Here is a 15,722-nt window from a genome sequence, read left to right on the forward strand (position 1 = left end):
CGTTCAAGTCAGGATGGCACGAAGGCACTTGGATGTATGCATTTGGGGCTCAGAAGAGACGTTCAAGTTGTTGATAAATATAGTCTTAAGCGTCTCTATTTGAGGCCATGAAAAAAAGAAAGTAATGTTTGTTTGTTTGTTTGTTTGTTTGTTTGTTTGTTTGTTTAAAAAGAGAGAGATTCAGGACAAAGCTTGGAAAAACTACCAAATCCAGAGGTGGTCAGAAGGAGAAGAGCCAGGAAGGATGTTCTAGCATCATGAAAATGGCCAAATTCATTTATCAAAAGCTTACTTTGATGCTTTGGTACTATCTCAACTGTACCTGTCATTGGTTTCTTAGATGAATAAAAAATTGAGACAGATCCTGACCCAGCTTCTGTTTCTATCCACTGTTCCACATTATCTGTATTCATTTTTACTTAGGCATTTCCTTTCCTGAAATTCCTGTGACTAAAGCCAGTACAGGTTTATTTATTTGTGAAGAGCTTGAAAAAATGCAGGCATGCATGTGACATGTTATCACAGCACCAAAGAGATGGTTTAAATTTTATTTTAATTGTATGTTCTACCTACAGCATTGACCTGGGAATCCCCAGACGCAATATATATTTTTCACGCTTCTGATCCTGTGCTCATGCTGTTCCCTCTGATTTGAACGCCCTATCTTCCCTGTTTTTGACCAACCAAGTCGTACTTAACTTCTACAACCCAGCCCCAGTGCCATTCTCTTCTCTGAGCTGTTTGCTGTTCTAACAGGCAGAATGAAGCACTCCCCCTCTATACCCCTCCCATCTTCAGCTTATCCTATCAGTAGAGACCTTGTCATATTTCATTTTGACAAGTATAGACAGGTATAGATCTCTCTGTCACTCTCATTAGACTGTGAGGCTCTTAAAGGAAGCAACCATATGTTACTCAACTTGACATCTGTGATACTGAGAACAACGCTCCTTGAATTTAGTCGCATGTAGTTGGGGGTGACATGGCAAAAGATACCGTGGATGTACCTCTTTCAAGTTCAGATAAATGTTGTGACATATGCAAACAAAATATTCAGCTGAGTTTTTAACTTTAAATCCTATTTTGGCTTGTACAGCATGTAAGTTACATATATATATGCATACTTCTCCAGGGCTTGGAACATGCTGTTTCCTGCCTGCCATATGCCTCTCTCTTTCCGCTCCCACAATTCCACCGCACCTTCCAATTTTAGTTTCAACCAAACTTCATCAAAGAAACTTTCAACGAACGTCTCTCTCCACCTCCAGGTAGCTTGCTCAGGTTGTGAGGTCTGCTGCCACCCTACACTCTCATTTTTATTTAAAAAAAAAAATTCTTTTATCTGTTTATTAATTTTTTTAAATTTAAATTCAAATTAGTTAACATGCGGTGTAGTCTTGGCTTCAGGAGTAGAACCCAGTGATTCATCTCTTACATAGGACCCCCAATGCTCATCCCGAAAAGTACCCTCCTTAATGCCCATCACCCATTTAACCCCCCCCCCCCACCAACCTCCCCTCCAGCAACCCTCAGTTTATATTGAGAGAGAGAGAGAGAGAGAGAGAGCGCAGGTGCACTAAGGGGGGAGGGGCAGAGAGGGAGAGAAAGAGAATCCCAACAGGCTTTGCTCAGCGCAGAGCCCAATTCAGGGTTTAATCCCACGAACCACGAGAACATGACCTGAGCCGAAATCAAGAGTCAGAAGCACAACTGACTGAGCCACCCAGGCACCCCTGCACTCTCATCTTTAACACACTTCATCTTTTAGTTACGCAGTGAATATTGCTTTATCTCTAAGACTGAAAACTCCAAGAGGGTAGGGAGAAAATCTCTATCTTTTTTTTCCCCTGTGAGGCAGGGAGGGAGGGCAGATTTCTAAATTTTTTTGAAAGTGGACGAAAGAAACCAAATAAAATAACAAGCTCCCTGTACCATCACTCAGCCGTAGTAATCATGAACTCATAGCCAGTGCTATCTCTGCTGCACCCCTACCCATCCCCCACACCTTTATATTATCTTGAAGGAAGTCTCGGACATCATATGATTTTATTTGCAAATATTTCAGTATGTTTGAGAAAGCACTCCTTTTTATAACATAACCACAATGCTACTGTCACACCTAGAAATGAATTAAACAGCTTTAATATCATCAAGTATCCCGGAAGAATTTAAATTTCTAATTATCTCATCATTTTTAAAATGTGCTTTCTGGACTCTGGATATAAACAAGGTTCAACATCTTGAACTTAGTTAATAGTCCAAAGACATTAGCTTTTTAGCTTTTTTAAGCTACAGAGTCACCCTCTTTTTTTTTTCTTTTTCTTTTTTTTTTATTAAAAAAATTTTTTTATGTTTATTCATTTTTGAAAGGCAGAGAGAGACAGAGCACAAGCAGTGGTGGGGCGGAGAGAGAGGGGGACACAGAATCTGAAGCAGACTCCAGGCTCTGAGCTGTCAGCACAAAGCCTGACACGGGGGCTCAAACTCACAGACCTCGAGATCATGACCTGAGCTGAAGTCAACCGACTGAGCCACCCAGGCGCCCCTTTTTTCCTTTTTGTTTCATATATTTGTACTTGTAGTGTAAACACTACTTTTTTTTTTAAACAAGTTAAAAAAAGATTTGGGTATATGCCCAAATCTTAATCCAGTCCTGGTCATAGTATTTATTTTGGTAAATATGGTATTTGATGAGTGGATGGATGGTTAAAAATGGGGTTCATGAATGAGAAATCCAGAGAAGAGATACCAAAAGAAGTAAAACTTAATAGCAGTCTGATTTCTATGATCTCATATTTCTGTAGTCTCCTCTGAATGTTGAAACTTATTTGATATACAACAAATACATGATTTTGAGGTAAATAGTATCATTCTTTGAAAATATCTAAGAATTTAATTCACCTTTGAATTCTTGTGTCACTTCATTTTAACTACTTCTGCTGGATAAAAATGGCCATTCAAGCAACAGAATGAAGGCAGCCTAAAAAGGGTTTTTATTGTTTAATAAAATTTACTAACCCCCCCCCCCCACTTAAGAAACTGTCATTAGTAGACCATGCAGCCCCCATTTTACTATTGTTGGATGTATCAACTGCTCATGCAGGGCCTGATGAGAACACTGCAGCCTTTAATGCGATCAGATTCCTTGGTAAGGGATCATATCTTCTTACCAGGTGCTGACACTACAGAAAGGGGAAAGGAAGCCCAAAAGGGACTCAACATAGACAACGATATTATTGAAAACAGAGCAACTACTGGAAGAAGGAATTCTCAGTCAACAACAGAGAAACCTGAAACAAAAGTTCAACTTAACGCTTAGTTCACATTGTTAAAAACAAGACAACAGGACCAAAATGGAGTCACTTATGGTAAGCCCATGTCATCACACCAAGACTTAATTACAGTTTTGATCTCCCCCAGAAATGGAATCTTAAACCAATGAGTCACTAATCACCTGATCAGCACTAGTGAAGAAGTCTGCCTGAGAGACTCCTCTGATCCCCTAAAGAAAAGTGACTGCCCCAGCCAGTCCACTTCCTGCTAGTATAACTTTCTTGTTACTGCTCCCTTCCAGCTATAAAAGTCTTTTATTTTGTACAGCCTCTCACAGCTCTTTTCTGTCTGCTAAACAGGATGCTGCCCATTTCATGAATCACTGAATAAAGCCAAGAAGATCTTTAAAATTTAAAATTTACTCAGTTGAATTTTGTTTCTTAACAACATTAACTAATGAGCACAGAAATGAAACTTTTTCCCGGAGATAATATCAACAGTACCTTTAAAGTTTATTATTATAACATGTTATAAAGTGAGAAGTAAAAGTCTTCCTCTCTGGAGCTGCCCCCATTCAGATTTCCAGAGGTAAAGCCACTGTTTCTTATATATCCAGCCATTTGCTATTAGAAGGCAAACGTGTGTCTCTGTATATATCCATATGTGTGTATGTATATATCCATGTATGCATGTACACACATATGTATACACGTGTATATACACGTATATACATGGATGCATGGATATATAGACACATATGGACATACATGTATATATGTACACACGTGTTTATACATACACACAGGATCAAACTAAACTAATTCTTCTTTACCATATTATTATTTTTTATCCATAAATGTATCATAGGTATTTTTCCATGGGAACATGTATAGTCTCATTCTTTTCAATGGTTCCATAGCATTTCGTCATGTCTGGTTGTACCGTAATAATTTATTTCACCAGTCCCCTCACGATGGCATTTAGACGTGTTTCTGTTACACACCACCTCCTTTCCCGGTACACGATGCTGCAGTGGTCAGACCTACTGTGTGTAAACTTATGTGTAGGGTGAGTTCCTGAAAGTGAATTTCTAGGCTAGAAGATGTTGTGCTGTCAACAGATGTCACCCCGTGGTTCTCTGAAGATGCTATGCCAGTTCACACGACCACCACAGCTTATGAGACTGCTTTATTTCCCTTCCCTCTGGCCAACACTGAGCACCATCCATCTTTCTAATTTTTGCCTGTTTGAACGATGAAAAATGGTTTCCCGCTGCTGCCTTTTGTTTTGTTCACAAGTGTCAGCGTGGGGAAAATCTTAGTGACTGAGAAAACCATACACCGCTAAGTAGGGTGCAAGAACAGAATGTGTTACAGTGGAACCACCAGTGTGAACCGTAAAAAGAAATCTTTTGTTTAAATTATGTATTATTTATTTATAAATATTTATTCTGGAGAGAGAGAAAGAGAGCAGGGGAGGAGCAGAGAAAGAGGGAGACAGAGAATCTGAAGCAGACTCCACACGGTCAGCACAGAGCCTGATGTGGGGCTTGAACTCAGGAACCGTGAGATCGCGACCAGAGCCAAAATCAAGAGTCAGACCCTTAACCAATCGAGCCACCCAGGCGCCCCGGAAGAATTCTCTGTTGTGGTAGTTCTGAGCACCACAGAAACAGCCCTTTTGCTCACCACCACCGCTTATGTTACACATAAGCTGCAGCTCATATCCGGATCTGTAACATCATTCTCTACTAGAAGAAACCAAGGCACCTGAGGATATTTAATTTAATATCCCAGGGCAGGAAGCAATCAGGAGGCATCCAGAAATTCCTATGTTGTTGTTGTTGATGTTGTTTTTCTAGGAAGACAGGGTGTTCTCAAGATCTTTAGAGGCAATTCTAAAAAGCCAAGAGGCAATTTAAGGGGGTTCCTTATCACCTAGTTAGGCCAATTTGATCATAAAAAATTATAATAATTATGTCGAATTGGAACTCATTGAGTTTTTAAAGGACCAAGAGTTTATAAAACTAATGTACAAAAGGAAAATTTATACAAGGTATAAAAATGATCATTGTAATACATAAAAAAGTAAATAAATTATGTTTAGCCTTATTTTAGTAAGTAGGATATTGTTTATTATACAATATATAATTTAATGTTAATTAGATCTATTTTTATTAAGTTTATCCATTCACAAGGAAGAGGTTAAGTTCCTGCTTCTGTCTGTATGGACAGAGAGGGTGAACCAATGTTTATGAATTTTTTCCAACAGTTCTGAAAAAAAAAAAAAAGAACTGTATCAAGGAAGGGCTGATCAACAAGGAGGGTCTCTCTGGGGAACAGGAGGTAATAGCTGATTAGCACCTCTAGGCATACACAGTAATCATGTAAATGAGAGTCCAATGGTGTGTTTGAAGATGTGCTTCGAGATGACAAATTGGACACATGCCCCCCAAAAACCTAACTGCATACACTCATTTTCCCATCTTGCGGGTAATATAACATTTAACTGACCCTATAATTATAATGAGGTACCGATAAGACATACATAAGTTTCTAGTGACACCAACAGACTATGTCAATATATCATTATGAAAGGATAAAAATTAGGTGCCGCCAGCCCACAGAGCCCCTCAATTCCAGTAAAAACACCAAGTTTTCTAAAATTTAAATCTATGCGTATGAAATGTATTAAGGATAGTGTGGCAGGCTGAATAATGATTTCTCAAGATGCCCATGTCCTAATCCTCCAGATTCTGTGAATTTCACCTGGTATGGCAAAAGGGATTTTGCAGAAGGATTAAGAACCTTAAGATGGGAGACCGTTCTGGTTGTTCTGAATAGGCTGATGTCAGCACAGCACTCCTTGTGTAGGATGGTCAAAGGCGGAGTCCAAGCCAGAGGAGAAGGTGGCGGGATGCTGGGAGCAGAAAATGGAGCATTGTGCTTTCCAGACAGAGGCAGGGGCCGCAGACAGAGGAATACGGGAGCCACCAGAAGCTGAAAAAAGTCAAGGAAATGGATTCTCTTGTCAGCACCTCCAGATAGAACCTGCCCTGACGATGCCTTGATGTTAGCTCCTTGTGAAAGTGATTTCAGACTTCTGAAGTCCAGAACTGGCGGGGAACAAATTTTCGTTGTTTTGAACCACTAAGTTTGTGATAATTTGTTACAGCCTCAATAAGGAACTAACAGATAGGTTTTGGGGGGAAAAATCCCATGATGTGATAGGTGAAACTCGGTAATAAAAATCTAATTACGAGTGGTACAAATGTGAATTACCTGCTCATGGGTCTCCTGTTCTGATCCCAGTTCAACCCCTCCTCCGAAAAATTTCAGTCCCGTCAGCAACGCAGGAGTCGCCACCTTCGCTTGACCGAGATGGCATTCTTTTCCTCTTGGGTCATGGAAGATCACTAGAACCCAAGATGCGCAAGAAATAAAGAAATGGATTGGTGGTAGACACAGATGAGCACAGAGGGAAGGCTATGTGAAGATCCGCAGAGAAGACGGCCATCAGCAAACCAGAGGGTCCCTAGAAGAAACCAGCACAGCTAACCCCTTGGTCTTGAACTTCCAGCCTCCAGATCTGTGAGAAGAGAAATTTCTGTTGTTTAAGCAGCATCGAAAAGAAAGTACCCTGGGTCCTTAAAGTACCTAGTCAGTGGTATGTTTTATGGCAATCCTGGCAAATGAATATAAGTATCTATTGAAAATTAATGTTTATTAAATCATGAAACGATTACCATTCCTCTAAATATCTCTGTACTACTTATATAATGATACATTAAAGCATAAGGATTCAAGAAATATTTTTTCTGCTGCAAACTTAACATTTCAACTTATTATTTTTTTTAATGTTTATTTGTTTATTTTGACAAGGAGAAAGAGTGTGTGAATAGACAAGGGGCAGAGCAAGAGGGAGAGAGCTACCAAGCAGGGGCTTGAACTCACAAACCGTGAGATCCTGACCTGAGCCGAACTCAAGGGTGGGATGCTTAACCGACTGAGCCACCCAGGCTGCCCCCTAACTTAACATTTCAAACCATTTAAAGTCACAAACATGATGTGTTACATAACACCTTAAGAAGCAAAAAGAGGGGGTGCCTGGGTGGCTCAGTCGGTTAAGCGACCGACTTCGGCTCAGGTCACGATCTTGCGGTCTGTGAGTTCGAGCCCCGCGTCGGGCTCTGTGCTGACTGCTCAGAGCCTGGAGCCTGTTTCAGATTCTGTGTCTCCCTCTCTCTCTCTGACCCTCCCCCGTTCATGCTCTGTCTCTCTCTGTCTCAAAAATAAATAAACGTTAAAAAAAAATTAAAAAAAAAGAAGCAAAAAGAGGAAGAATACACAAAGATTACCTATTTGAGAACAAAAGTATTTTCAAGAATGATTATATCACAGAATTAATGTTTGTCTTATTATTGCTCATATTCCCATTCTTATTAATTTCTCAAGATCAAAGTTTTCCTCATCTTGGCGCCTTTGGTCCACCATTGTGATGTGTGTGATTACGTGTTCCTCGCCATGTCTCCTCACGAGACTTTCAGGATCAAGCGATTCCTGGCCAGGAAACAAATACAGAATCGTCCGAGTGGATTCAGATGAAAACTGGTGAGGTACAACTCCAAGAGGAGGTATTGGAGAAGACCCAAGCTGGGTCGATAAGGGATCACACGTGAGATGGCACACGTATTTATGCTGCATGCAAGTCGCCTGCTCGCGTCCTATCACTCTCTGAACATCACTACTACCTGAACAGTAGATAGACACGTTTTTATCGGCAAAGTGATTTTGTTCTGCTTCTATGCTTCTGCACCAGTAGGTTGGTTCAGTAATAAACAGGTGAGACCTTTGCTTGAAAAAAAGATTTTTTTGCCCATCTTGGGTTCTAGTAGTCTTAAGAAATTCCATACACATAAAGTCTTCTGACTCTCTTCTTCATTTTTGTTAACGTTTCATTGATTACATTTTAAAATTTGTGTGTTGGCTTTGTGCTACAAAGCATTTCCTTCATTATTTTTCCACGTAATTAATTTTTTTCCTGTAGTGCTTTTATTCCCCCCAGGTTTTCTACCGAATTTTGAAATTTGAAATCATGTATTAAGTTTCAGGAATTATTTTGTGCTCTCTAATTCTTTCTCCCTGAGAGTTCTTGTTACATTTCGGTTGGAGAGCTCTTCTGTTTCTTCTGTTATTTCCGTATCAGTGTGAGTCATCTGAGTGTCAAGTCAAAATCCTTTTTTTCAAACTGTTAGGTTCTCTTAAATGAGCAGAGATGCCTTTAACACAGAACACTCCATGAAAAATACTGTAGAGGTATTCTTCTCTCCTAACTGGCAGCAAATTGATTTATAAGCTAGGAGCTCTCATGAGAAGTGTGATAAGGATACACCCTCTGTTCTCAAGTTTCTCTAGGGCGTTTCTCTCTTTCATGTCTCACTCCTTCCACTCTCTCACTTCTAGTCCCTAGAATCACCTTCAAATAACGTGTCTGGTCGCAGGTCCTCCTTGTTGAATGCTGTGCTTTAAGGTAAACCCAAACTAAGACACTCACCACATATTAAATTCGATTCTGAACAAGAAGTAATAGTGGGAACATTTTTGGTTAAAAACAGTCTTCTCCAGCTTCCCTCAAACTACACCCTCAAGGCAGCTGCATATTGCATGCAGATATGAGTCTGTTATCACCTTCTCATGAGCCTTCATAGTGAAATGACCTGGGCTGGAGATGCTCCTATTCCGTGGCCCCTGTAGTGAGTGTATGTGATAGGATGTAATGCCTAAACTAGGAAGCTTTTAAAAGTTCTCTCATAATTTTTATTATCACCTTTAAAATTATATGGAAAACCTAGATAATGTGTCACTTTTGTTCAGTCTACCTCGAGCTGCACATCTGGTAAATTGACTGATTTCAGTAGCAGGTTTAGATGGATGGAAAGATCAGGCACAGATCCCACCTGGACAAGTAAGAGTCAATTCACTTGAAGGACACAGAGGGAAGTCAACACAACTAAAATACATGGTCAGCTTTCCAAAACAGACCCAAGACATGCAGCTTCCTGGTCCCAAATGCCTCCCCAGAGAATGTATACTTGCAGAGATGATAATGCCTGTTTAGTGAGGGTCCTATAAGATGTTCTGGAAGCAGAGAAGTCTCCTCAAGTGTAGTGTCACATACACACACGTATGTAGTACGTATGTACATACATACGATGTAAAATGTAATTGCAGGGTCTTTAGGCATGAACAAAGCCCTCCTCCATCACTCTCACTTTCTCCGGTCTAGTACAGGTGGAACTCACCCCTGGGGAAACACAGCAAGGGTCAGTTTTCCAGCCCTTTCCAAGAGGCATTTGGGCAAGTAGTTAGACCAACTATAGGGCTTGGCTTGAATGGGTTTTCATAGCAGCCAGCATTTACCTCTGTAGCGCTTAGCACGAGTAGACGTTAAGCTCTGTGAGCGCAGGGGTTTTTATGTTTTGTGCATTGCTGTATCTCCAGTGCCCAGGACAATGCCTGACACATGATAGAACCTCAATAAATATTTGTCGATAAATAAATGAATGAGTTAGAGATTATATATCTAATGCCTCTGTCCTTCCCTAGATCATAAACTCTACAAAATGAGGGATCTCTTACCTTGTTCACTTCTGTATCTAACAGTGCACCTAACATAGTACCTGCTTCACAAAAGATGTTGCATAAATTGTTGATAAGTTAGTGAATGTCTGCGTGAATGAAATTTGGTAAAACCCATTCAGCTAAGATTGAACTAAAAAAAAATTACATATTCTTGTCTCAAGACCCCCTTGAAGGTAAACATCTTGGGCTAAATAATCATTCAGTAATATGTCTTCTCAGCTTCTGGGACAAAACGTTTTGTTTACCTCAACACTTTATCTCAACTGTTTATCTCAGTCTTGCCTTTCCAGAGAAAATGATTTTCTCTCTTGGATTATTCCAAAATACGTAGGAATATACATGTTTCCTTTCTGCCTCCTCCTTTTATAGATTAGTGTTGACTTTAAAATTTTTTATTGATAGTTTAAAATTTATAATGGGAAGGAAAATACTGACAAGGTCTCTGGCTCTGGTAATAAGTATTACCGATAACTCAAAAAATAAAGCTTTTCTACATTACATCAAAATTCATCTCTTGGAAAATGATACAATATGGTTGACCGGAGATGAGGTAATTTTTCAATTCATTTGGTTGATGCATATTTCATGATCATAATATTCCTAAAATTAAATCTGGATACAAAACAACTTGGAGCACCTTAATGCTGAGCCTTATTACTTGGGTGAGTCCCTTTTTATCAAACTGGAACTGTAAAAGTATTAAATATCATTTATGCTCAAGATGTAACACATCAATGGCTTACTTTCTGTCATTGATTTTCATAATACATCCTTCATGAAAAATATTACCAAAAGTGTTTACCACAAAAGTGAGTGAAACTTGAAGACAGGGAAAATTAATAGAATTAAAAAGAAAGTACTCAGAGGATGGGAGCCATTGATTCAAAAAGACTAGATAAAGGATTTATAGAAGCATCTTATAATGTTCAATTATTGGATCTTGGTAAAAATTCATTCTGCTTATGTATAAAGAAGTGGTTGAATTATTCACAAAGAAATAGTCTGAGATATGAGTGAAGTTGGAGGTCAATATGGGCATTCCAGGGCAAGAGTATTAAGTCCTCTAGAGGAGAAGTGCAGGGTAGTTTCACAGAGAAGAGCCAGAGTATACTTCATTGTTGTTGAGGACTTCCTGTAAAATAGATTGCATTTATGATCCTATCTCTCACCTCTGAAACATGCCAAAGATATACAGAGCATATATTATGAGTATAAATTTCCAAAGAGTGGGGAGCCTGGGTGACTCAGTCAGTTAAGCATCCAACTCTTGGTTTTGGCTTGGGTGATGATCTCACGGTTCATGAGTTTGAGCCCTGCATCAGGCTCTGCGCTGTTGGTACAGAGCCTGCTCGGGACTCTCTCTCCCTCTCTCTCTGCCCCTCCCCCACGTGCACTCTCTCTCTCTAAATAAATAAACTTTTGAAAAATTTATAAATTTCAAAAGAGAGGGATACTACAACCCCTTTAGTAACCCGTAGGTGTATCCGACTTTTCTCTTGTCTTCATTACACTTCTGAAATGTCTTGAATTCCTGTTCTCCTTATCCTTTCATTGCCACGGACCCCATCACCTTCCCCAGAGACTATGCAGGTAGCTTCCTAAATGGGGTCCTTGTACCCAGGTCTTCCTCTCTTCAGTATGTCTTCTATCTTGCTGCTCTTTACGTCCCTAAGTAAATAGCAAATCATGCAACCACCTACTTACAAATGTTTTATGGCACACCACTGTTTATTTTCTTAAAGTCCCAAAATGCTTAATTCATCTTTTTTTTTTTTTTTCAACGTTTTTTATTTATTTTTGGGACAGAGAGAGACAGAGCATGAACGGGGGAGGGTCAGAGAGAGAGGGAGACACAGAATCGGAAGCAGGCTCCAGGCTCCGAGCCATCAGCCCAGAGCCTAACGCGGGGCTCGAACTCATGGACCGCAAGATCGTGACCTGGCTGAAGTCGGACGCTTAACCGACTGCGCCACCCAGGCGCCCTGCTTAATTCATCTTTTGATCTGACCCAGCCAACTCTTCCAGCTTCACTCAGTAACCGACGCCGCCCCCTGCCAAGGTTGAAAGAGGCAACATTCCTTAAACACATGACGTGTCATGTTGTCATGTTGTCAAGGCATTACCACTCCTTCCACCAGAAACGCCCTCCTTCCAACTCCTTCCTCTCTTCTTTGCTTGCAGAGATTTGGCTGTTCTTTCACAGCATCTTAAATGTCATCTCCTCTGTGAAGCTTTCTCAGGTCCCCATCCTCAAAAGGGACCGTTATTTCTTCTTGACAGTGATGACTCTTAAATTCTATCAGAGCACTTAGCAGTGTGAATGTAAATGAGAAATAGACTCTGTAACTCTTGGGTTGAATAAGGAATGCAACAGAATCATAGGTTTACTACCTTTTTATGTATGAGAGGAGAAGAAGGACATTATGAAGCTCTTCATGCTTAGCTAAGCTTTCATGCGTAGAAATATTGCAAGCATTTATCCTTTTTAGAAAAGAGAGATCAATTTAAGTGTTGTTCCTCGAGCAAGAAATTATTACAGAAGCCAGGCAGTCAGAATGACAGAATTCTAGTAATTATAAGGTTCTTTTCACAGGATATAGCAATACACTCAGCAGTCCAGGTGTCTTTGAAAGACTTTTCTGTTAAACCAAAGAAGATTAGAATAAGATTACATAGTTTTTATGCAAGTGTTCACATTGGGTAAGAGACTAAGAGTGATAATTTTGTGAATGGCCTGAATTCTCTACTTTATCACAACTGGCTTTACAGTATGGAATGATATATGTTCTTCTGCACATCTAAGGGAATATTTTCTTCTCTTTCTGAGATCGTTTATTTTAAGACTTATTTTTATTATATTTTATTTTTATTTATTTTTAGAGAGAAAAAGAGAAAGTGCATGCATATGCAAGCGAGCTGGGGGTGGGGCAGAGGAGAGGGAGAGAGAGCATCCCAAGCAGGTCCTGCGCTGTTAGCACAGAGCCCGACGTGGGACTCTATCTCACAACCGTGAGATCATGACCTGAGCTGAAATCAAGAGTCGAATGCTTAACTAACTGAGCCACCCAGGTGCCCCTCTTTCTGAGATTCTTATCACAAGAGGCATTCTCAAAGCTATTTGATTAGAGAATAGAGTATGCTTGAGAGTCTTAAACTTTACAGTATGGCAAAGAAAAGAGCAGGGCAGATGTTTGACAAATGGAATATAATGTTTGACAAATGGAACATCTGTTCCCTATGGAGTTAGAACTCAGTAAAGATTTGTCCTTAACATTGTTTAACCTTGTACTTCCATCCCTAGCATAAAGAGGCTGTTTGAATATTTGAATTGACTGAAATGTACCCTTGTTTGTCAAAGGGGAAGGAAAATATAATCATCCTGTTATTCAAGTCTCCAATGCAGTACATGATTTACAGAGAGCAGTTCAAACACTGATCCAAAGTGAGTATATAGCACATTTTCCTAAGATTTGCCAGGAACTCAGGGAACAGAATTCAAGAGACTTCATTCTAACTCTGTTAATGTTTTCCTCTTAGTTTAGCAGGATTTATCATGTTCAAGAAGATGCTAGATTAAAGAGTAAAAAGCGGCCAATCTATGCATTCAGATTTCTTTATTCCTTTGTGAACACTGCCTTTCTTTGGCACCCACATATACCCGCTGAGTTCAGGGAACTTGCTTGAGTCTGGAGCCTCCCAATTTAGAATCTTTACCAGCCCAAGGTAGCATCCCAAACCTAAACTCTTTTTATGTATCAGAACTTACTGATTTTTTTCCAGTTTTCCCAGGGTTCTGCCAGCTGACTGCCTAGTATGATCAGTTGAGCAAATGCTGCTGTTTATCTCAGGTAACATTTGCGTTTGTGCTGAGGTCCATTAAATGATTCACGTGGGACATGTCAGGATCAGTAGAGACATTTTATGTTGGCGGGGCGGGGGGTGGGGGGAAGATGTCCTGGGATCCTTAAAATCTCAGCTTCTTAGTCTCCTCTTTAGTCTGGACTTGCTTGAAATTTCCATCAACTCAAGGCCTGAAGAGGAAACATCTTTCCCTTTTCTTAGAATTTCTTTTTGTAGGCATCAGCAGCAATGATGGAGTCCCTGTAATCTTTTTTTCATCAACCACACATAGGTAGCTCATACGTCGACTTTCCACTGTAAACACTCCCATGATCAGGCTGTGAAGGGCCTGGTTACTGTCAGCACTTAGCAAGCTCAACCCAGTCAGCCCCCAGACATAAGCTCCAAAAAATAATTTATAGGTGACAAGGCAGCAGGGGAAGTGAATCCAATCTGGAAATTTTCTATTTCCATTGTGAGAACACCCCTGGACAAATAATGTAACAATACTGTGCACTTACAGGAGGGGGCCGTCCGGTATGAAACTCCATTATCTCAGCAAGTTACACACGAATAGTGCAGATGGATAGATGGTCCTTTAATGATGGCTGAATCCTACCTTCCAAACCATACACAGTCTACACGGAATGTGGGGGTGAGAGAGGTCCTTCGTTCTCTTCAACCTGCCCTTGAAGGGCAGCTGCTATAGTCTCTGAAGGTCCCTCATTCCCTTCGTACCATTCCCATCCTCCCTCCCCTCTCTTCACAGCCCCTGAGATCCTTAAAGCTAGTGATTCTCCATGTATACTCTGCGTTAGAATCTCCTAAGAAGTTTTCCAAAGGTATGGATACTACGCCCCACTCCCAGAGGGTCTGATTCATTTGGTCTGGGATGAGGTCTGGGACATGCTTTTTCTCTTCCTCCTTCTCCTTCTCCCTTTTCCTCCTTCTCCTCCTTCTCCAATCTCCTGTCTCCCTTCTCCTTCTCCTCCTTCTCCCATCTCCCGTCTCCTTTCTCCTTCTCCTCCTTCTCCTCCTTCTCCTCCTTCTCCTCCTTCTCCTCCTTCTCCTCCTTCTCCTCCTTCTCCTCCTTCTCCTCCTCTCCTCCTTCTCCTCCTCCTCCTCCTCCTCCTTTTCCTTCTCCTTCTCTCCCTTCTTCTATTTCTTTTTTTCCCCTTAAAAGTACCCCAGGGCAGTGCACAGTCCAGTTTGAGAACAGTCACCTCTTCTGTTCCTCTCACCCAGGGTTTCCCTCTTTCTCCAGTGAACCCTCCAATCACTCGATTCTATCAGGGGCCTCTCTGGGTAGAGTGAGAGTCACTGGAAACTGGGAGTGGATTTCTCGTTTTAACTAGACAGAACTGCTCTTGCCATTTCTTCTCCTCATTTTTATGCTGGAACAGCCACTCTCTCCTCCACCACTTTGAATTATTCGCCCAAATGTGCCCTTTTATTACTCTTGTTCCGTGCATGTAGACAATAGCCTTTGAATTTGATCCTGCACCAACTTGACACGCATCTTTCTGGGCCAAGAAAACCTGCCTTCATTTAGCCCTTTGTAATTATCCCAGGGATTTCAACAAGGTACCATTGACTTTCTACTCTATAATTAAGAAATGGAAGGGCCAGCAGCAATACGAAGTTTGCTTGTTTATATGTTTATACATGCCTGAATTTTAATTACTATCTTTGTAGCCTTTGGATTGGCCCTTCAAATCAGAGTTTAATTTGTAAATGCTTTTCTGATGCTCTCCAGATGTCCCCACTAAGTCGTCAGCAGCATCCTTTTGGAATCTAAAAAATGGAGGCATTTCTTCAGCTCTAATCTTACCTTTGTGGTCGTTACTGCTGAATGCTTCCTGCTGCTTTCATTTGCTGAATTTAACTTAAATCCAAGCTGGGTTTCGTTTTAGCCCTGCCGTCCTAATCAAACCTGGGCTAATCTGTTGAAGTAGTGTCCTATTGGCT

At 40.6% G+C, this 15,722-nt stretch overlaps 1 long non-coding RNA gene across 5 annotated transcripts in view; it reads left to right on the top strand.

Annotated features, from left to right (window-relative positions):
- The window catches only part of LOC109255400 (uncharacterized), a 62,226-nt gene that overhangs the window by 27,894 nt on the left and 18,610 nt on the right, over positions 1–15,722 (top strand). The window contains exons 4-5 of one of the 5 annotated variants that reach the window (XR_002075221.2): positions 3,174–3,368; positions 6,026–7,576. The exons of 2 other annotated variants lie outside the window; for them this stretch is intronic. This is a non-coding gene — a long non-coding RNA (uncharacterized LOC109255400). Of the gene's footprint in view, positions 1–172; positions 369–3,173; positions 3,691–6,025; positions 7,577–15,722 lie in introns of those variants that run through there. 2 more of the 5 variants (XR_002075219.2, XR_008425047.1) reach the window with 2 other exon arrangements.

This window comes from Panthera pardus, unplaced genomic scaffold (genome assembly GCF_024362965.1).
Source record: "Panthera pardus isolate Hobbes unplaced genomic scaffold, ASM2436296v1 HiC_scaffold_22, whole genome shotgun sequence".
NCBI classification, from domain to species: Eukaryota; Metazoa; Chordata; class Mammalia; order Carnivora; family Felidae; genus Panthera; species Panthera pardus.